This window comes from Hylobates moloch, unplaced genomic scaffold (assembly GCF_009828535.3).
Source record: "Hylobates moloch isolate HMO894 unplaced genomic scaffold, HMol_V3 SCAFFOLD_8, whole genome shotgun sequence".
Lineage (NCBI taxonomy): Eukaryota > Metazoa > Chordata > Mammalia > Primates > Hylobatidae > Hylobates > Hylobates moloch.
Window position 1 is genome coordinate 7,422,299 of NW_026652283.1, and position 23,933 is coordinate 7,446,231.

General features: G+C 38.3%; 1 protein-coding gene and 1 pseudogene across 1 annotated transcript in view; one reads left to right on the forward strand and one right to left on the reverse strand.

Annotated features, from left to right (window-relative positions):
- Positions 1 to 23,933, reverse strand: part of CD163 (CD163 molecule) — a 114,680-nt gene that overhangs the window by 73,554 nt on the left and 17,193 nt on the right. The window lies entirely within an intron of this gene.
- LOC116472630 (glyceraldehyde-3-phosphate dehydrogenase-like) lies at positions 17,997 to 19,005 on the forward strand (annotated as a pseudogene).

Here is a 23,933-nt window from a genome sequence, read left to right on the forward strand (position 1 = left end):
ATTAATAGGCATCGATCCTAAGGAAGCAAGTGAACAAGATACATATGCAGAGTTATTTATAGTAGTGAAAATTTTGAAATAAATGTGTATCCAATAAGAGGATAAAATTTTCAATAAAATTTAGGACTCGATTCATCAGACTATTATGCAGCTATTAAAGATGCTAATGTCACTCTAGGTGCTGATATAGAAAATCAGTATTATTTTATAAGTTAGAAAGGAAGGTTGCAGAACATTAAGATATATAATTACATTTTACAAATACCTACACATATTTATATTTTTACACATATCTATGTATATATTAAAAGGTCTGAAATGATAAAAATTGAATTATACTTTACTTATTTCTGACTGACCTGTACTATATATTTTATTTTATATTAAAAGTAAAGAAATAACTTTTTAAAATAGCATATGGCTCCCTATGTGTAATTTATCAGGGGAATATGGTTACATTTGAAACACAGAAAGATAACCAGAAGGAGAATAAAAAATAAAATGAAAAGCAAAGTGTGTATTCCAAGTGGTTAGGAAATCTCCTGATATCTAAAGTTAATCTTTAGTTTAGCTGGGCACAGTGGCTCACTGTAATCCCAGCATTTTGGGAGGCCAAGGCAGGAGGATTGCTGAGGCCAGAAGTTTGAGATCAGCCTGGCCAATACAGTGAGACCCCATCTCTACAAAATATAGAAAAATTAGCCAGGTGTGGTGCCGTGTGCCTGTAGTCCTAGCTATTTAGGCAGCTGAGGTGGGAAGATTGCTTGAACCCAGGAGTTCAAGGCTGCAGTGAATCATAATTGTGCCACTGCACTCCAACCTGAGTGACAGAGCAAGATCCTGTCTCAAAAAAAAAAACAAACCCACCACCAACAATAACACAACAACAAACCAAAACAACAACAACAAAAGTCTTCAGTTTAATAGTAAATTATCTGTAATTTGAGTCCTTATCCTGTGATCCTGCAGAGAACTCAGTCCTTGTGCCTAGAATCTCCAAAAGTCTCCCGTGGATGTTTACATGATTTGATCACTTCTCAAAGTATCCCTTCTCCCTTCTCTAGGATCACCTCTGTTCTTTTATACATTTTTCTTCCTAATATTGCTGCTAATAACCTTTCATGAAGATTTAAAGAATTCATTAGGAAAGCAAGACAAAACAGAAAACTTCAAAGTGAATATCAGATAATCCTTGCCCTGTGACCATTAACACTGCCCTGTTATAGAGGTTCTTTAGTGGAGAACCAACAACTCCCTTTTTAGCCCCAACCTTCTCATGTTTCTGGGACTTGCTTCTACTCAAAGCAGAGGCCTCTCTTTGTTATTACGTCTTTACCATGGCCCCTACAAATAAAAATGTAATAATCTGTCATTATTTAATATATAGTAACCTCGACACCAATAAAAATAATCATTTTGCTTTATTTTGCAGAGCTTTTCCTCCTAGTTTTGGCTAAGTGTTTTAACACCTGGCATAATGGAGGGTAACTGAAGAGTTCTCCCAAACAAAAGAGCCCCTAAACATGACTTCTGCAATTCCTAAATGTTGAAGTAACTAGGAACAGCTTATAAATCAGTAATTTTTTGCAGTATGTGGTAGAGGAGTAATTCAAGAAAGAAATGATAAGGGCTTGAATTAACACAAGGGCACATTAAGAGAAGACAGTTAATAGATAATAGAATAAAGAAGTAAATAAACTTGGTTAATGGATGCAGGCACTAATGGAGTGGTGTAGATGACTTCTAGATTTTCTGCCAAGCAACTAGGCTAGAGAAGATCAGAGGGATCTTCAATGTGGTTACAAATATTGGTACACAAGTTTTTGGGTACACAAGTGTTTTAGAGTTCAATATGAATTTGAGATTATTCTGAAAAAGTTAATCCTCAGGTGTCTGGCATTATGGGGAGGCACTGAAAAAAGAAAGTAAAAATCTTCAGAGAATGGATAAGAAAAGAGAAGAATCATTCACACATTTCATGTCTTACCAATAAATTCAACATACAAGTAGGCAGAAAAATGAGTGCCCAACAGTAATGACAAAAGTCAGTTGATAAAAAGGAAAAATGTGGCAGGTAGGTTGAAAAGACATTTGCTATTGAAGAAAAGTGGCTTATTATTCTGTGACGGTTTTTATGAACAGGATAAATGACATCTATCATTTTGACCACCAAATCAAGAATGTGACTTAGATGCTAGGAGAAAAATTGTTAGAGAGCCAGTATGAGCAATGATTCAAGAAATATGCCAAGATGGATGGCTATGTAAGTCTGAATGGGGTATTTCTGGGAACTGATTCTAATTCAGATTGGAGCCCAGCTTTAATCCTTTCTCATTCCATAAAGAAAATTAAAAAGGCAACCTGAAACAGGCAGCAAAATCTCTGGGAACAACTTTGTTAATCTAAGTATAATTAGACATTACAAGATATAAGTGGGGAAAATCCATGTGTTACCAATATAGATCCTAGGTTTTCACTGTCACATACATGAAAAGGATGTTGATGGCAACACCACCAATTTTCAGTGTTCAGAGCAAAATTCTTGGGGTCATCCTTGATCCCTCTCTTACTTCCATGTTCCATATCCAGTTCTTCAGGAAATCCCATTTACACCACTTCCAAAATACATCTACATCCATTAACATCATCCTGATCAGGGTCACCATCATCCCCTGCCTGGAATCCTGCTCCAGCCTCCTAACTACCTTTGCCTTTCCTAAGTATCTATTCTCATCAAGATAACTAGGGTAAACTTTTTAAATTTTATGTCAGATCATGTTACTGGTTAATTCAAAACCCTTCAAAGGGTCCCTATCTCATTAAGAATAAAAGCTAAGTTACTTAAAATGGCCAGTCTATAGGGAAGTAACCAGCTCACCCCACCACTACCACCACTCTCCTTACCTCTCTGAATCTTCTCTGACTATTTCCCTACTCATTAATTTCCACCCACACTGGCCATCTTGCTGTTCTCATGCACCCCAATTCTAGTCCTGATTCAGGGCCTTTGCACTGGCTGTTCCCTTTTCCTTGAATATTGTTCCCCCAAATAGCCACCTGGCTAATGCCCTCATCCCCTTCAAATCTTAACTCAGCTTCTCAGCTAGTCTTTTCCATAATTATTTTAAAAAACATTTCCCCCATCCTTATAACTCCATTACTGTATTCACTTTTCTTTTTGTTTGTGGAATTTTTACTTCCTAACATACCATATAATTTATTGATTGATTTGGTCTATTTTTGCCTGGGGGTACGTCTCTCCCCTTCTCCACATCCCACATCTAAAAATAGGCTCCATGATGGGTGGGGGTTTTGTTCTCTGATATATTCCAAGCACTTAGAAAAATACATTATACATATTTTTGAGTAGACTAATGAGAATCAGTTATGACTGTTTCTAAATCAGTTAGTGCCATGTATCCCAGTCATTGTAGTTCATAAACAGGTTTTCCCTCATATTGAACAACTGATGCTGTTCATTGATACTAACACTTGGTGGGAGGTGATGAAGAGACCCACATATCATGGCACCTTACTCTTATTTTTGGAACTTTTTTTTTTTTTTTTTGAGAAAGAGTCTCACTCTGTCCCCCAGGCTGGAGTACAGTGGCACGATCTTGGCTCACTGAATCCTCAGCCACCAGGTTCAAGCGATTCTCCTGCCTCAGCCTCCCAAGTAGCTGGGATTACAGGCGTGCACCACCACGCCCAGCTAATTTTTGTATTTTTAGTAGAGACGGGGTTTCACCATGTTGGTCAGGCTGGTCTTGAACTTCTGAACTCGTGATCTGCTCACCTTGGCCTCCCAAAGTGCTGGGATTACAGGCATGAGCCACCACGCCTGGCCTGGAATGTTATTACAATTTAATATTTTAAATGCTATAATTAATAATATCTCATTGGACCTCCTTTCAAATGTATTTAACTATAGAAACTGACACAAGTTGAGATATTCTAGATCATGTACCCTTTAGGAATTGTCTTGTGCATAGTTAAATAAATAAAATTTCACTAATAGATCAAATATGAATTAAATTAAGAGTTGTTTCTATAAAGATCGAGTATTTCAGGAAAATGTGTCACTAAAAAGTAATTAGATTAAATGTGAATAAGAAAATTTAAAAATATCAAAAAATTCTAAAAATCTAGACAGATCCTACACAGAGATTGCTTGAAAAATGTCTTTAAGCTCTGACTCTAAAGAATCTGAAACTAGTTATCTTAGATAATGCTTTATATATAAGATTATTCAAGAATAAGGAGGCAGAACTACAGGTGGTTAAACCAATCAAAAAGGAATCATTCATTTTTGCCTTATATAAAAGGATTGGGAAAAGAATGCACATTTATATGTTTTCAGTTATGTTTCAGTAATGGCACTTACATAACATCTGAAATGATTCTCTCACACCCATTTTCTTCTCTCAACCCAAAAGTCGACAACATGATGTCCATTTTATCCCAAATAATTTATTAAAATAGACAAGTATTTTCTTGTTTCCTTGTGTTTTTCTAAAAATAAGGACATTTTCTTTTATAACCACAGTGCAAATATCAAAATCAGGAGAAATTTATAAAATCAAGAGATTAGCATGGATGCTAACTTATGTATTTAATCCATAGATCTTTATCAGATTTTGCTAATTTTTTCAGTGATGTCCCCTTTAGCAAAAGTAAATCCTAGACCATCTGTTGTTTTGATTATTTGGCTAAGTGGTATCCATTTTCTTCATTGTGTCAATATACTGTTTTTCCTTTTGTACATAAGTAATTTGTGGAAATATACTTTAAGAATATGTAAATAACTTCTCCCACCACAACTACCAAGCCCAATCTACTTAAGTTAGAGAGGCTTTTCAAAAAAAAAAATTACATTTTTTATTTAACAATTATTTACAAAGATTTTATTATGATTATGTTATTTTGATTATGCACTAATAAACATTATAATCATACTAAATCCAGAAGATTCAGGTTAGGCATTTTTAAATCCTTCATAGTCACTATATCAGGGACAAAGGATGTTTGTTTTTCTACTAGTGAGGTTCAACTTGATCCTTTGATTAAGGCTTCTGTGTATTCTAGGATTGAATAAATACACTGGGAGATATTTCTCACTATGGAAGAAGAGAGTTACAAATATGGAATGAGAGAAGTTAGAATGAATTCTGTGATACTGAATTGGATTTTGGAGATATCAACATTAATTCTGGTTTTTGATAGATAGATAGAGGCATAGAGATAGATTGTATGTATGCGTGTGTGTATGTTAAGTAGCTCTGACTGCTTAGACAACCAGCAATGACATCCCAAAATCAAGTATCTCACTTAGTGTTTGTATCTTGGTTTCTAAATGCCATTCTCCACAAAATGAATCAGAGTTCCTTTGAGAAATGGCTAATTTCAAGACTAGGAAAGTACAAGCTAACTTTGCTATTTTTTTTTACTTCATTTAAAATTTTTGCTTTACTTTTTTAATTCCATATGACAAATTTTTTTTCTAGGTTTAGTTATGATTACAATTATTAGCACATACTCAAAACAACATAATTATATTGAAATGTTGGTAAATAGTTCCTAAACATAAAAAGCACAGTTTTGGAGGTTTCAAGATGGTGGAGGCTGAGGGATTAACAGAGAGGCTGAGTTGAAGACCTTTACAAAGTAAAAGAATACTGGGATACTGTGGATCATGGCAGACGGGAGGCAGGACTAGGTTGCAGCTCCAGACAGAGCAGTGTGTGGGTGCTCTCCTTGTGAATTTTAGCTCCGGATCGACTGCAAGAACAAACCAGCAATCCCAAGAGGACCCACAGACTCTCTGAAGAAAGCGGACTGCTCCTGCAGGAACTGGGAGACCACCCCCAAAACTGTGAGTCCCTTACCTGTGGAATTGGGACTGGGAGACCCTCCTCTTCTGAAAACACACCCCCACTGGAGGAACTGAAGGTCTGTTTGCAGGAGAAGTTTCCAACTTCACCTGGAGCTGAATCAATTTGGAGAGCCAAGTGAACTACAAGGGTAGAGGAAGCAGCAGAAAGGCCCTGGGCACTCGCTGGGTCCCCAAGCCAGCCATTCCTGCCTGGCACCACAGGGATCTAACGGGAGAGGAGCAGGGAGTAAAACTACACAGGGAGAAGGAAATCTCTAGCTAAAACTTTGTAACAATTTGAACCCAATGAGAAGCCTCCTTGCCAGTACCTGGGGCAGGGTGCAAATCCAGTGTGCAGACTTTGCAGGTCAGGGAAGAACCAAGCCTTTTTCTTTCCCAGCTGGGAGGCGAATAGCCTGGGGCAGGTTTTCAAGCCCATACTGCACTCTGCCTGGAAACAGACTGGGGGCTGTTAGCAGGGGCACTGTGGGAAAGAGACGGGCCCTTTGGTTTGCATGGGAGCTGGGTGAGGCCTGTGACTGCCAGCTTTCCCCCACTTCCCTGGCAACCTGCATGACTCAGCAGAGGCAGCCATAATCCTCCTAGGTACACAACTCCAATGATCTGGGACTCTCACCCCCATCCCCCACAGCAGTGGCAGCAAGACCTGCCCAAGGAGAGTCTGAGCTCAGACACACCTAGGTCCGCCCCCACATGATGGTTCTTTCCTACTCACCCTGGTAGCAGAAGACAAAGGACATATAATCTTGGCAGTTCTACGGCCCCATCCACTGCCAGTTTTTCCCCCATACTACCACAGCTGATGCTATCTGGAAAGCGCCACCTCCTGGCAGGAGACCAACCAGCACAAAAATAGAGCATTAAACCACCAAAGCTAAGGACCCTCACAGAGTTCATTGCACCCCTGTGCCACCTCAACCAGAACAGGCACTGGTATCCATAGCTCCATAGATAGTTCACATCACAAGACTCTGTGCAGATAACCCGCTGGGTAGACTCTCTGAGTGGCTAGACCCAGAAGAGAGACAACAATCACTGCAGTTCAGCCCACAGGAAGCCACATCCATAGGAAAAGGAGGAGAGTAGTACATCAAGGGAGCATCCCCTGAGACAAAAGAATCTGAACAACAGCCTTCAGCCCCAGACCTTCCCTCTGATAGAGCCTACCCAAATGAGAAGGAACTAGAAAAACAACCCTGGTAATAGGACAAAAGAAGGCTCTTCAACACCATTTAAAAAATCACACTAGTTCACCAGCAATGGATCCAAACCAGGAAGAAATCCCTGATTTACCTGAAAAAGAATATAGGAGGTTTGTTATTAAGCTAATCAGGGAGGGACCCAAGAAAGGCAAAGCCCAATGCAAGGAAATCCAAAATGTGATACAAGAAGTGAAAGGAGAAATATTCAAGGAAATAGACAGTTTAAAAAAAATTTTTTAATTCAGAAAATTTTGGACACACTTTTAGAAATGCGAAATGCTCTGGAAAGTCTCAGCAATAGAATTGAACAAGTAGAAGAAAGAAATTCAGAGCTAGAAGACAAAGTCTTCGAATTAACCCAATCCAACAAAGACAAAGAAAAAAGAATAAGAAAATATGAACAAAGCCTCCAAGAAGTCTGGGATTATGTTAAATGACCTAACCCAGGAATAATTGGTGTCCCTGAGGAAGAAGAGAATTCTAAAAGCTTGGAAAACATATTTGGGGGAATAATCAAGGAAAATTTCCCTGGCCTTGCTAGAGACCTAGACATCCCTTACAAGAAGCACAAAGAACATCTGGTAAATTCATTGCAAAAAGACCTTTGCCTAGGCACATTGTCATTACATTATCCAAAGTTAAGATGAAGGAAAGAATCTTAAGAGCTCTGAGACAGAAGCATCAGGTAACCTATAAAGGAAAACCTATCAGATTAACAGCAGATTTCTCAGCGGAAACCCTACAAGCTGGAAGGGATTGCGGCCCTATCTTCAGCCTTCTCAAACGAAACAATTATCAGCCAAGAATTTTGTATCCAGTGAAACTAAGCATCATATATGAAGGAAAGATACAGTCTTTTTCAGATAAACAAATGCTGAGAGAATTCACCATTACCAAGCCACCACTACAAGAACTGCTAAAAGGAGCTCTAAATCTTGAAACAAATCCTGGAAACACATCGAAACAGAGCCTCTTAAAGGCATAAATCACACAGGACCTATAAAACAAAAATACAAGTTAACAAGCAAAAACAAAAAACAAACAAAAAAAACCAAACAGACAACAAACAGCATGATGAATGCAACAGTACCTCATATTTCAATACTAACATTGAATGTAAATGGCCTAAATGCTCCACTTAAAAGATACAGAACCATAAAATGGACAAGAACTCACCAAAAAACTATCTGCTGTCTTCAGGAGATTCATCTAGCATGTAAGGACTCATATAAATTTAAAGTAAAGGGGTGGAAAAAGGCATTTTATACAAATGGACACCAAAAGGAAACAGGGGTAGCTATTCTTATATCAGACAAAACAAACTTAAAAGCAACAGCAGTTAAAAGAGACAAGGAGGGACATTACATAATGGGTAAAAGGCTTCGTCCAAAAGGAAAATTTCACAATCCTAAACATATGTGCTTCTAACACTGGAGCTCCCAAATTTATAAAACAATTACTAATAGACCTAAGAAATGAGATAGACAGCAACACAATAATAGTTGGGGGCTTCAATACTCCACTGACAGCATTAGACAGGTCATCAAGACAGAAAGTCAACAAAGAAACAACGGATTTAAACTAGACCTTGAAACAAATGGACTTAACAGATACATGTAGAACATTTCATCTAACAACTGGAGAATACACATTGTACTCAACAGCACATGAAACTTTTTCCAAGATAGACCATATAATAGGCCATAAAACGAACCTCAGTAAATTTAAGAAAATTGAAAGTGTATCAAGCACTCTCTCAGACCACAGTGGAATAAAACTGGAAATCAACTTCAAAAGGAACCTTCAAAACCATGCAAATACATAGAAATTAAATAACCTGCTCCTGAATGACCATTGGGTCAAAAATGAAATCAAGATGGAAATTTAAAAATTCTTCAAACTCAACAACAATAATGACACAACCTATCAAAACCTCTGGGAAACAATAAAGGATGTGCTAAGAGGATAGTTCACAGCCCTAAATGCCAACATCAAAAATACTGAAAGAGTGCAAACTGACACTTTGAGGTCGCACCTCAAGGAACTAGAGAAAAGAAAAACAAACGAATCCCAAACCTAGCAGAGGAAAGGAAATAATCGAGATTAGAGCAGAACTAAATGACATTGAAATAAAAAAATACAAAAGATAAATGAAACAAAAAGCTGGTTCTTTGAAAATATAAAATTGATAGACCATTGGCAAGATTAACCAAGAAAAGAAGAGAGAAAATCCAAATAACCTCACTAAGAAACAAAACAGGAGATATTACAACTGACATCACTGAAATACAAAACATCATTCAAGGCTACTATGAACACCTAAAACCTAGAAGAGATGGATAAACTCCTGGAAAAATGCAACCCTCCTAGCTTAAATTAGGAAGAATTAGATACCCTAAACAAACCAATAACAAGCAGTGACATTGAAATGGTATTTTAAAAATTAGCAACAAAAAAAGTCCAGGACCAGATGGATTCACAGCAGAATTCTACCAGACATTCAAAGAAGAATTGGTACCAATTCTTTTGACACTGTTCTACAAATAGAGAAAGAAGGAACCTTCCCTAATTCATTCTATGAAGCCAGCATCACCCTAATACAAAAATCTGGAAAGGACATAATCAAAAAGGAAAACTACAGACCAATATCCTTGATGAATATAGATGCTAAAATCCTTAACAAAATACCAGCTAACCAAATCCAACAACATATCAAAAAGATAATCCACCATGATCAAGTGGGTTTCATACCAGGGATGCAGGGATGGTTGAACATATGCAAGTCAATAAATGTGATACATTTGGTGGTGGCTCGTGCCTGTAATCCCAGCACTTTGGGAGGTCAAGGAGGTCAAGTTGGGTGGATCACTTGAGACCAGAAGTTCAAGACCAAACTGACCAACAAGGTGAAACATGGCCAGCATGGCAAAACCCCATCTCTACTAAAAATCCAAACCTTAGCCAGGCATGGTGATGCATGCCTGTAATCCCAGCTACTCAGGAAGCTGACATAAATAGACAATTCTCAAAAGAAGATATACAAGTGACCAACAAACACATGAACAAATGCTCAACATCACTAATGATCAAGGAAATGTAAATCAAAACCACAATGAGATATTACCTCACTCCTGCAAGAATGGCCATAATCAAAAAATCAAAAACAGACATTGGCATGGATGTGGTGAACAGGGAACACTTCTACACTGCTGGTGGGAATGTAAATTAGTACAGCTGCTATGGAAAACAATGTGGAGATTTCTTGTAGAACTAGCATTTGATCCAGCAATCCCACTACTGCGTATCTACCCAGAGGAAAAGAAGTCATTATTCAGAAAAGATACTTGCACATGCATGTTTATAACAGCACAATTCACAATTGCAAAATCATGGAACCAACCGAAATGTCCATCAATCAACGAGTAGATAAACTGTGGCATATATATATATACAATGGAATATTATGCAGCCATAAAAAGGAATGAATTGACAGCATTTGCAGTGACCTGGGCTATTATTCTAAGTGAAGTAACTCAGGAATGAAAAACCAAACATCATATGTTCTCACTGTTATGTGAGAGCTAAGCTATGAGGACACAAAGGCCTAAGAATGATACAATGGACTTTGGAGACGTGGGGAGAAGAATGGGGGGGAAGGGATAAAAGACTACAAATATGGTGCAGTGTATACTGCTCAGGTGATGGGTGAACCAAAATCTCAGAAATCACCACTAAAGAACTTCCTTATGTAACCAAATACCACCTGTACCTCAATAACTTATGGAAAAAACAAAACAATAATCTTCAAGTGGGGGAAAATCAGTTAAAAGCAAATAAATACATTAAATAAATAGATAAATAAAATAAACAAAGTAAAAGAAGTCAGGAGTCATCCATTCTCCCAGTCCTGGCACCACAACAGAAGTGTTTTGTTTTCATTTTTTAATAAACAAGTAAACTATACAAATTATCAACATGGGACAGAAATCTACATTATCCACCAAGAGTGAAAAATTTATTCTTTTTTTTTTTTTTTGTAGAGATGGGGTCTTGCTATGTTTCTCAGGCTGAACTCAAACTCCCGACCTCAAGCGACCCACCTGAGCCTCCCAAAATGCTGAGATTGCAGGTATGAGTCACTGCACCCAGTTAAGAGTGAAAAATTTATGAACCCCACAGACCAAGCCTGAAAGAAAACTAGAAAGAAAGAATTAAAGAACAAAAAATAGTGCATGATGGTATGAGTTGCAGTTTTAAAAGTGATGGATCCCAAGTAGATTATCTGGAACATGGAGAAATTAGATGTAAGAAGTTTAATGTAGTGCAACAGCCACAATTAAATGAGAAAGTAGAAAGCTGCATGAAACCTTTGAATATATTCTACAACTCTATGAAAAAGAGAATCTAAATATTTACAAAAGAATCAAGAAAGCTGGAAGTAGACTATGAACAGAAGAGGGCTCAACTTAGCCAATATTTTGTTGCTGTCAAGAATGCTCAGCATGTGGAAGTGGAGAGTATTCCTTTGCCAGATATGTAACATGCTACTTCCATTTTGATCCAGGACATTCCACTTCCTGGTGCCCAGCCACCCCCTAACCTTAAGAAAACCTCAGCCTATGGACCTCCAACTCAGGTAGTTTCTATACTTCCTCTTCTTGGACACAGTGTTCCACATTTATGTCTTGGTCTTCTTCCTGGTCCACCTCCTCCTCAAGTCTTGCAGATTAATGGCTCTAAAGTGGGCTTTGCCCTAGATCTTCCTCCTTATAGGTGAGATGAAGGCATGTTATTGTAGTCCTGAACTTGCCCAGCAGAGTCAAAATGATGATGTTTCCAGCACCAGTGAAAATGATGGCTCTCCTGAGGATATGGATCAAGATAAGCATTATGACAGTACTGAGACAGTGACACTGACAGATCAGATGGAGAATGTGAGGGGTGAATTTGTGCACCATGATGATGATGAGAGAGACAACAGTGAAGAAAAGAAGTCAGGTCTGAGTGCATGTTCTAACCCAATGCAAGGAAGCTAAGAACCTTGAAAAAGATTAGATGAATTGCTAACTACAATAACCAGTTTAGAGAAGAACATAAATAACCTAATGGAGCTGAAAAACACAGCATGGGAACTTCGTGAAGCATACAAAGGTATCAATAGCTGAATTGATCGAGCAGAAGAAAGGATATAAAAGTTTGAAGATCAACTTAATGAAATAAATCATGAAGACAAGATTAGAGAAAAAAGAATGAAAAGGAATGAAACAAAGCCTTCAAGAAACATGGGACTATGTGAAAAGATTGGTGTACCTGAAAATCACAGGGAGAATGGAATCAAGTTGGAAAACACTATTTAGGATATTATCCAGGAGAATTTCCCCAACCTAGAAAGATAGACCAACATTTCAATTCAGGAAGTACTGAGAACACCACAAAGATACTCCTCAAGAAAAGCAACCCCAAGACACATAATCACCATATTCACCAAGGCTGAAATGAAGGGAAAAATGTTAAGGGCAGCCAGAGAGAAAGGTCAGGTTACCCGCAAAGGGAAGCCCATCAGACTAAGAGCAGATCTTTCTGCAGAAACCCTACAAGCCAGAAGAGAGTGGGGGCCAATATTCAACGCTCTTAAAGAAAAGAATTTTCAACCCAGAATTTCATATCCGGCCAAAGAAAGTTTCATAAGTGAGGGAGAAATAAAATCCTTTACAGACAAGCAAATGCTGAGAGATTTTGTCACCATCAGGCCCACCTTACAAGAGTTCCTGGAGAAAACACTAAAAATGGAAAGGAACAACCAGTACCAGCCACTGCAAAAACATGACAAATTGTAAAGAACACCAATTCTAGGAAGAAACTGCATCAACTAACAAGCAAAATAACCAGCTAACATCGTAATGACAAGACCACATTCACAGGTAACAATATTAACCTTAAAGGTAAATAGGCTAAATGCCCCAATTAAAAGACACAGACTGGCAAATTGGATAAAGAGTCAAGATCCATCAGTGTGCTGTATTCAGGAGACCCATCGCATGTGCAGAGACACACACGGGCTCAAATTGAAGGGATGGAGGAAGATCTACCAAGCAAATGGAAAACAAAAAAAAGCAGGGGTTGCAATCCTAGTCTCTGATAAAACAGACTATAAACCAGCAAAGATCAAAAGAGACAAAGAAGGCCATTACATAATGGTAAAGGGATCAATTCAACGAGAAGAACTAACTATCCTAAATATATATGCACCCAATACAGGAGCACCCAGATACATAAAGAAAGTCCTTAGAGAACTACAAAGAGACTTAGACCCCACACAATAATAATGGGAGACTTTAACACCCCACTGTCAACATTAGACAGATCAAGACAAAAAGTTAACAAGGATATCCAGGTGTTGAACTCAACTCTGCACCAAGCAGACCTAATAGACATCTACAGAACTCTCCACCCCAAATCTACAGAATATACATTCTTTTCAGCACCACATTGCACTTATTCCAAAACTGACCACATAGTTGGAAGTAAAGCACTCCTCAGCAAATGTAAAAGAACAGAAATTATAACAAACTGTCTCTCAGACCACAGTACAATCAGATTAGAACTCAGGATTAAGAAACTCACTCAAAACTGCACAACTACATGGAAACTGAACAACCTGCTCCTGAGTGAATACTGGGTACATAACGAAATGAAGGCAGAAATAAAGATGTTCTTTGAATCCAGTGAGAACAAAGACACAACATACCAGAATCTCTGGGACACATTTAAAGCAGTGTGTAGAGGGAAATTTATAGCACTAAATGCCCACAAGAGAAAGCAGGAAAGATCTAAAATCAACGCCCTAACATCATAATTAAAAGAATGAGAGAAGCAAGACAAAACACATTCAAAAGCTAGGAGAAGGCAAGAAATAACTAAGATCAGAGCAGAACTAAAGGATATAGAGACACAAAAAAACCCTTCAACAAATCAATGAATCCCAGAGCTGGTTTTTTGAAAAGATCAACAAAATAGACCACTAGCAAGACTAATAAAGAAAAGAGAGAAGAATCAAATAGATGCAATAAAAAATGATAAAGGGGCTATCACCACCAATCCCACAGAAATACAAACTACCATCAGAGAATACTATAAACACCTCTATGCAGATAAACTAGAAAATCTAGAAGAAATGGATAAATTCCTGAACACATACACCCTCCCAAGACTTAAACCAGGAAGAAGTTGAATCCCGAAATATACCAATAACAGGCTCTGAAATTGAGGCAATAATAAAAGCCTACCAACGATAAAAAGTCCAGGACCAGACAGATTCACAGCTGAATTCTACCAGAGATACAAAGACGAGCTAGTACCATTCCTTCTGAAACTATTCTAATCAATAGAAAAAGAGGGAATCCTTCCTAACCCATTTTATGAGGCCAGCATCATCCTGATACCAAAGCCTGGCAGATGCACAGCAAAAAAAAAAGAGAATTTTAGACCAATATCCCTGATGAACATCAATAGAAAAGTCCCCAATAAAATACTGGCAAACTGAATCCAGCAGCACATCAAAAAGTTTATCCACCATGATCAAGTGGGCCTCATCCCTGGGATGCAAGGCTGGTTCAACATACCTAAATCAATAAATGCAATCCAGCATATAAACGGAACCAAAGACAAAAACCAAATGATTATCTCAATAGATGCAGAAAAGGCCTTTGACAAAATTCAACACCCCTTCATGCTAAAAACTCTCAATAAACTAGGTATTGATGGGATGTATCTCAAAATAATAAGAGCTATTTATGACAAACCCACAGCCAATATCATACTGAATGGGCAGAAACTGGAAGCATTCCCTTTGAAAACTGGCACAAGACAGGGATGCCCTCTCTCACCACTCCTATTCAACATAGTGTTGGAAGTTCTGGCCAGGGCAGTCAAGCAGAAGAAAGAAATAAAGGGTATTCAATTAGGAAAACAGGAAGTCAAATTGTCCCTGTTTGCAGATGACAGGACTGTATATTTAGAAAACCCCATTGTCTTAGCCCAAAATCTCCTTAAGCTGATAAGCACCTTCAGCAAAGTCTCAGGGTACAAAATCAGTGTGCAAAAATCACAAGCACTCCTATACACCAATAACAGAGAAACAGAGTCAAATTGTGAGTGAACTCCCATTCACAATTGCTTCAAAGAGAATAAAATACCTAGGAATCCAACTTACAAGGGATGTGAAGGAACTCTTCAAGGAGAACTACAAACACTGCTCAGTGAAATAAAAGAGGACACAAACAAATGGAAGAACATTCCATGTTCATGGACAGGAAGAATCAATATCATGAAAATGGCCATACTGCCCAAGGTAATTTATAGATTCAACGCCATCCCCATCAAGCTACCAATGACTTTCTTCATAGAATTGGAAAAAACTACTTTAAAGTTCATATGGAACCAAAAAAGAGCCTGCATTGCCAAGACAATCCTGAGCCAAAAGAACAAAGCTGGAGGCATCACGCTACCTGACCTCAAACTATATTACAAGGTTACAGTAACCAAAACAGCATGCTACTGGTACCAAAACAGAGATATCGACCAATGGAACAGAACAGTGCCCTCAGAAATAATACCACACATCTACAACCATCTGATCTTTGACAAACCTCACAAAAATAAGAAATGGGGAACGGATTCCCTATTTAATAAATGATGCTGGGAAAACTGGCTAGCCATATGTAGAAAGCTGAAACTGGATCCCTTCCTTACACCTTATACAAAAATTAATTCAAGATGAATTAAAGAGGTCAATGTTAGACCTAAAACCATAAAAACCCTAGAAGAAAACCTAGGCAATACCATTCAGGACACAGGCATGGGCAAGGACTTCATGACTAAAACACCAAAAGCAACGGCAACAAAAGCCAAAATTGACAAATGGGATCTAACTAAACTAAAGAGCTTCTGCACAGCAAAAGAAACTACCATCAGAGTGAACAGGCAACCTACAGAATGGGAGAACATTTTTACAATCTACTCATCTGACAAAGGGCTAATATCCAGAATCTACAAAGAACTTAAACAAATTTACAAGAAAAAATCAAACAATCCCATCAAAAAGTGGGCAAAGGATATGAACAGACACTTCTCAAAAGAAGACATTTATGCAGCCAACAGACACATGAAAAAATACTCGTCATCACTGGCCATCAGAGAAACGCAAATCAAAACCACAATGAGATATCATCTCACACCAGTTAGAATGGCAATCATTAAAACATCAGGAAACAACAGGTGCTGGACAGGATGTGGAGAAATAGGAAAACTTTTACACTGTTGGTGGGACTGTAAACTAGTTCAACCATTGTGGAAGACAGTGTGGCGATTCTTCAAGGATCCAGAACTAGAAATACCATTTGACCCAGCCATCCCATTACTGGGTATATACCCAAAGGATTATAAAGCATGCTGCTATAAAGACACATGCACACGTATGTTTATTGCGGCACTATTCACAATAGCGAAGACTTGGAACCAACCCAAATGTCCATCAATGATAGACTGGATTAAGAAAATGTGGCACATACACACCATGGAATACTATGCAACCATAAAATAGGATGAGTTCATGTCCTTTGTAGGGACATGGATGAAGCTGGAAGCTATCATTCTGAGCAAACTATCGCAAGGACAGAAAACCAAACACTGCATGTTCTCACTCATAGGTGGGAACTGAACAATGAGAACACTTGGACACAGAATGGGGAACATCACACACTGGGGCCTGTTGTGGGGTGGGGGCAGTGGGGAAGGATAGCATTAGGAGAAATACCTAATGTAAATGACAAGTTAATGGGTGCAGGACACCAACATGGCACATGTATACGTATGTAACAAACATGCACGTTGTGCACATTTACCCTAGAACTTAAAGCATAATTTAAAAAAAAGAAAAAAGAAAGAAATATGTCTCCTTATTAAGAAAACATAACTTTTATCCAAGCTTATTCTTCTTGGTTAAAAAAAAGGAAACACAACTTTTGTTGGAATCAATTTAAAGAGAATATATGCATCGATGGTAGACTGGAAAAGAAAATGTGGTACATCTACACTATGGAATACTATGCAGCCATAAAGAGGAATGAAATCATGTCCTTTGCAGGAACATGGATGAAGCTGGAAACCATCATCCTCAGCAAACTAACACAGGAAAACAAAACCAAATACCGCATGTTCTCACTCATAAGTGGAAGTTGAACAATGAGACCACATGGACATAGGGAGGGAAACAACACACACCAGGGCTTGTTGGGGGTTTGTGGGTGAGGGGAGGGAACCTAGAGGATGGGTCAATAGTGCAGAAAACCACCATGGCACACATATACCTAAGTAAAAAACCTGCACATTCTGCACATGTATCTGGGAACTGAAAGTAAAATAATTTTTTAAAAAGATTGGGGGAGGGGATATATGAGCTAATAATAGTAGTATATTAAGTTGGGCACCTATCTCATGTGATAGCATTATAGCCCCAGCAAGCAATTTGTTTCCAGGTTAAATACTTTATGTGTGTGTCAACAGTAGGTATGTTGTATCTCTGAACAGAATTATCACCGGCTTTTTAACAATTGTAATTGTAATATTAGCATTTTATACTTTCCTTATTTCATATTTAAGACTTATGCATGTTTTTTAGTTGTCTTAGCTGAGGGTATCTAGAAGGAACTGGAAAGAACAGGTATACATACCTGACATCTTTGGTCTCAAGATATTAGGACTGTTTATACCACCTAAAGTGATAAGCATTTTCAGTGCAACCCCATCAAAATTCCAGTGACCTCTCTGCTCCTCCCATTTCACAAATATCCAATTTTCTTATGCAGCATCAGCCCTCTTCCTGAGACTCCAGAGTGAAAGTGAAGGCAGGAGTAAATGGATTTGGCCATATTAGGTGCCTGTTCATGAGGGCTGCTTTTAATCCTGGCAAAGTGGATACTGTTACCACCAATGGCCCTTTCGTTGACCTCAACTACATGGTCTGCATGTTCCATTATGATCCCAACCATGGCAAGTTCCATGGTACCATCAAGGCTGAGAATGGGAAGCTTGTCATCAATGGAAATCCCGTCACTATCTTCCAGGAGTGAGAGCTCACCAAAACCAAATGAGATAATGCTGGTGCTAATTATGTCATGGAGTCCACTGGCATCTTCACTACCTTGGCAAAGGCTGGGGCTCACCTGGAGAGGAGAGCCAAAAGGTTCATCATCTCCATCCCCTCTGCAGATGTCCCCATGTTTGTGATAGGCATGAACCATAAGCATGAAAACAACCTCACAATCATCAGCAATGCCTCCTGTACCACCAACTGCTTAGATTCCCTGGCCAAGGTCATTCATGACAACTTTGGCATCAGGGAGGGACTCATGACCACAGTCCACAACATCATTGCCACCCAGAAGACTGTGGATGGCCCCTCCGCGAAACTCTGGCATGACAGCCATGGGGCATTCCAGAACACCATTCCTGCATCTACTGGTGTTGCCAAGTAAATGGGCAATGAGAGGGCAAGGTCATTCCTAAGCTTAATGCGAAGCTCACTCGCATGGTCTTCTGTGTTCCCAGCACCACTGTGTCAGTTGTGGAACTGACCTCCTGTCTGGAGAAACCTGCCAGACAGGTTTCTTCAGACATCAAAAAGGTGGTGAGGCAGGCACCCAAGGACCCCCTCAAGGGCATCCTGGGCTACACTGAGCACCAGTTTGTCTCTTTGGAATTTAAAAGCAATACCCACCTTCCACCTTTGATGCTGGGGCTGGCATTGCCATCAATGACCACTTTGTCAAGCTCATTTCCTGGTATGACAATGAATTTGCCTACAGTAACAAGGTGATGGACCTCATGGTACACATGGCCTCTAAGGAGTAAAATCTCCCAATCACTAACCCCAAGGAGAGCACTGGAAGAAGAGAGGGACCCTCAGCTGCTGGGGATTCCCTGCTGCACTCAGTCCCCGACCACACAGAAGAAGGAGAGACCTAGGGAGCTGCACCATGTCACTTATCATTGATAAAGTCTCTTGTACTCAGCCAAAAAAAAAAAGATATTTCATAGAAATAGAAAAAAACAATTCTAAAATTTGTGTGAAACCACAACATACTTCAAGTAATCAAAACAACGTTGAGGAAAACAAAGTCGAAGGCATCACACTTCTTAATCTCAAATTATATCACAAAAGAGGCATAATGAAGCAGTATGAAAATAGACATAAAAACAGACATATAGGCTGGGCACGATGGCTCATGCCGGTAATCCCAGCACTTTGGGAGGCCAAGGTAGGTGGATCACCTGAAGTCAAGAGTTCAAGACCAGCCTGGCCAGCATGGTGAAACCCCATCTCTATCTACTAAAAATACAAAAATTAGGTGGGCATAGTGGCGGGCGCCCATAATCCCAGCTACTCCGGAGGCTGAGGCAGGAGAATCTCTTGAACCTGGGAGGCGGAGGTTGCAGTGAGCCGAGATTGTGCCACTGCCCTCCAGCCTGGGCAACAGAGTGAGACACCGTCTCAAAAAAACAAAACAAAACAAAACAAAAAAACAGAGATATAGACCAATGGAGCAGAAGAGAGAGCCCATAAATAAATCTAAGCATGTACAGTCGATTAATTTTTGACAAAGCCACCAAGAAGACACAACGAGGAACAGATAGTCTCTTCAATACATGGTGTTTGGAAAACCCGATATCCACTTGCAAAAAGGATGAAATTGGACCCTTGTCTTATACTGCACACAAAAATAAACTAGAAGGATATTAAAGACCTGAAACTATTAAATTCCTAGAGGAAAACAGGAAAATCTCAATATTGGCCTTGACAAGGACTTTTTTGATATCTCACCAAAAAGAACAGGTAATAAGAATGAAAGAAACAGGTGGAACTATATCAAACTAAAACACTCTACACAGCAAAGAAAATTATCAAAATTGACAGCCAATGGATTGGGAGAAAATATCTATGAAGCATATACCAGAAAAAGGGTTGAGATCCAAAATATATAAAGAACTCAAACAATTCTATAGCAAAAGAAACAAATAATCCTATTAAAATGTAGGCAAATAACCTGACCAGATATTTCTCCAAAGAAGTAGTAAAAATGGCCAACAGGTGTAGCAAAAGGTGCTCAACATCATGAAACATCAGGGAAATGGAAATAAAAACCACAATGAGTACCTCACATCTATTAGGATGGCTACTATCAAAAAGACAAGAGAGTAAACAATGTTGGTGATGATGCGGAGAAAAGGGAACCCTTGTACACTGTTGGTGGAAATGCAGATTGGTGCAGCCATTATGGAAAAAAAATTGGAGGTTTCTAATGGAATTTTTTTAAAAAGCCACCATGTAACCTAGCAATCCCTCTTCCGGGCATATACTCAAGGGAAATGCAATCACGACCTTGTAAAGACACTGTGCTCTTGTGTTCATCCCAGCATTATTCACAACAGCCAAGAGGTAGAAACAACCTGTCTGTCGATGGAAGAAAGGATAAAAAAATTGTAGGACACACACACACACACACACACACACACACACACACACACAGAGGAATGTTCTTCAGCTTTAAAAAAGAAAAAGATCCTGCCACTTGCAAGAACGTAGGTGAACCCAGACGACATCGTGCTAAGTGAAAAAAGCCAAACACAGGAAAAATACACCATGTGAACCCACTTACATGTGGAAGATTATTTTTTAATTACAAAACTCAAATACATAGAAACAGAGAGTAGAAAGATGGTTACCAGGGGCACAGGTAATGGTGGGGAAAATGAGGAGATGGAAGTCAAAGGATACAACGTTTCGGTTATGTAGGATAAATAAACTTAGAGCTCTAGTGTGTGGCATGTAGACTGTAGTTAATAATATGGTATTGAATACTGGAAATTTGCTAAGAGATTTTAGGTACTTTAGCCACAAAAAAATGAAATATGAGATGATGGATATATTAATTTGCTTGACTGTACTAATCATTTCACTTGTATATGTATATCAATACTTCATGCTGTAATACTTTAAATATATACAATTTAAAAATTAGGACTGTCTAGATCTATCCAGTGTTTGAAATTGCATTTTCTGTCCCACAAGTTATCAGAAAACTACTAAAATAAAATAATATATCTAAGAACAAATGTCTTAGTTGTGTAAGGGTGACATAATCATTTTCCTCCCTTTTCTCTGAATAGTATTTCTGTGATTTTTCCTGGTAATTGGAGGTAACATTACCTGAGAATTTGCAGGAGATTTGAAAATTTTGGATAGTACACCAAAGGGTCAAGATCCACTGCTCAGACCTGTACTTCAGCTCAAATAATGTTAGCTGCCATTACCCAAAGTTTTGTTATGTGGACTCTAGCTAATTATGCATTGTAGTATTGGGTGGGTGAAATCATGTTTGACACAATAACAATCTTCTATTTTATGATTATGTTTATAATTGTCTCACTAATCTCTCATCCTTTTCCTACTCTCTATTTCTGCCTCAAGAATACAAAGTCTGTACCTATATTTACCTGAGAAAACTGGGAAGCCACCATTCTGTTTTCTCTGGTTTTGAAGGAAACCAGTATGACTGGTTTCCTGTTGAAAACTATGATACCAAAATTACTGATAGGTGGTAAAAAATGAATTGAAATGTGTCCACATCTTGTATGAATAATGGGAATGAGTTATAATTTTCAAAATATTCCATAAATTGAACATGTGAAGACCAGACAGTAAGCATTGAATGGCAATGTACTTAAGTCCAGCTGGGGTGAAGTAAAGTAATATCCTCCAGAAATTGGAACTGCATAGGAAGCAGTGCCGTCAAACTGTCCTCCCGCTGTAGATATGAGGAAGTAAACATGAGCAACACTTATATGTACATATATAGTAAGACAAGGACTGTCAACATGAAGGGCAAGCAACATCTGAGGAAAGGAAGGAGGCGGAAAAATCGTTAGATGTTTTGACATTCTCAGTAGGTATACAAATGTTGTGACCTTTATGAGTCATAAACAAACACACACGGGAAGAGAGCAAGATAATATAAACATAGTAAGAGTTGTAATGGGGGCTTGGTGAATTTGAAAAGCCTTGTGGAACATTAAAAATGTAGTACTATAATTAAAATCTGTATTAGAACAAGCAAAGATAATTGACAGTCCATAAAAATAAATTTATAAAAGGAAGATAAAACTGAGAAACTCCATTACACTATTGAGGAGTAAGACAAAAATAATCTAGAGGGGGCAGATAGGAATAATACAACCAGAGGAATAGAGCTCTTCCCTAAGTATGAATCACAGTAAATGGGGTAAAACAAATAATCAAGAATTTGATTGGAATAACAAAAGTTTTCTAAATGGAGAAAGATAAATTAAACACATAGATTTAAAAGGATCATTGTATTTTGGGAAATAAATAATGAAAAGAGACTCATTCGTATTATTTGGCAACATTTTAAGTACACAAGAAAAATCTGAGGAAAAAATCATAAATTTTAAAAACAGGTAAACTATAATGTAAAGAAACAAAATTATTCTGGTCTGAGACTTATTTTCTGCAACAGGTGACAATGAATATAGAGTAATGGATTATTGTAAGAAAATGTTTATGACCCAATAGTTATCAACCAACCTGTCTGTCACGTGTGAGGATGGTAGGACATTTTAGATTTGTAATGTTTTAGAAAATGTGCACCTGCACACAGTGTCCAAAATTACTTCAGAAAGACAAAAACATAAGTGACTAAGAAAGATATGGGAAAGCAGAACAGGGAGGAAAGCAACAGGAGTGAAAGAAAATGTGTGTCAGCAGGACGTACCAGGCAAGTCCCTTTGGAATCAGCAAAACAGTGTGAGAGGAAATGCTGAGTTTATTATTTAGGAGAATCTGAGGTTGCATTTTTTCCCTCTTGCCATGTTCTTCTTCCTTCCCCAGTCCTCCTTCCCTGGCTACTGTCTCTAGGGCTAGCAAGGGAAGAAGAAAGTAAGCATGAAGAGGAAGTAAGTTTAGAAGGAATGAAGAAATGTAGTCATTGTGAGGCCTATGACCTTTTCCTAAACAGTGCAAGGAAGTAAATTCTGAAGTACAGCAATGACAATGAGGATTTCAGTGTGTTCAGGAAAGTTCATATGATTCAAAAGGCTATGACTTTGGGTTAAAGGACCATTAATTTTCTGTGTCAGTTTTTGCCTTTGTGACCATGACGTTTAATATTTGTTTGACCTTACTTGAATGCTAGTGATCCTTACACAGACATGGGGGATAAGAAATGGTAGCTAGAGTTGTATGAGAGATAGATTAAAACTTTCAGGGTCTTTCAAGCCCTGAACGCCTTATGGTGCTCTTCCACATAAGTAATTAAAAATAATTAAGCATTCCAATATGAATAAGGAAGTCCAACAAGATTCTAGATTTAAAATGTGGTACCTATACATAATGGAGTACTATATAGCCATAAAAAGGGAACAAGATCCTGTCATTTGCAATAACATGGATGAAACTGGAGACGATTGTGTTAAGCGAAATAAGTCAGGGACAGAAAGACAAACATCACACATTCTCACTTATTTGTGGGATCTAAAAATGAAAACGATCAAACTGATGAACATACACTGTAGAAGGATGGTTATCAGAAGCTGGGAAGGGTAGTGAGGGACTGGGGTGGAGATGGGGATGGTCAATGGGTAAAAAATAATACTTTGAATAAGACATACTATTTGATAGCAAAACAGGGTGACTATAGTCAATAATAACAATTGTACATTTTAAAATAACTAAAAGCATGGAATTGATTTGTTTGTAACACAAA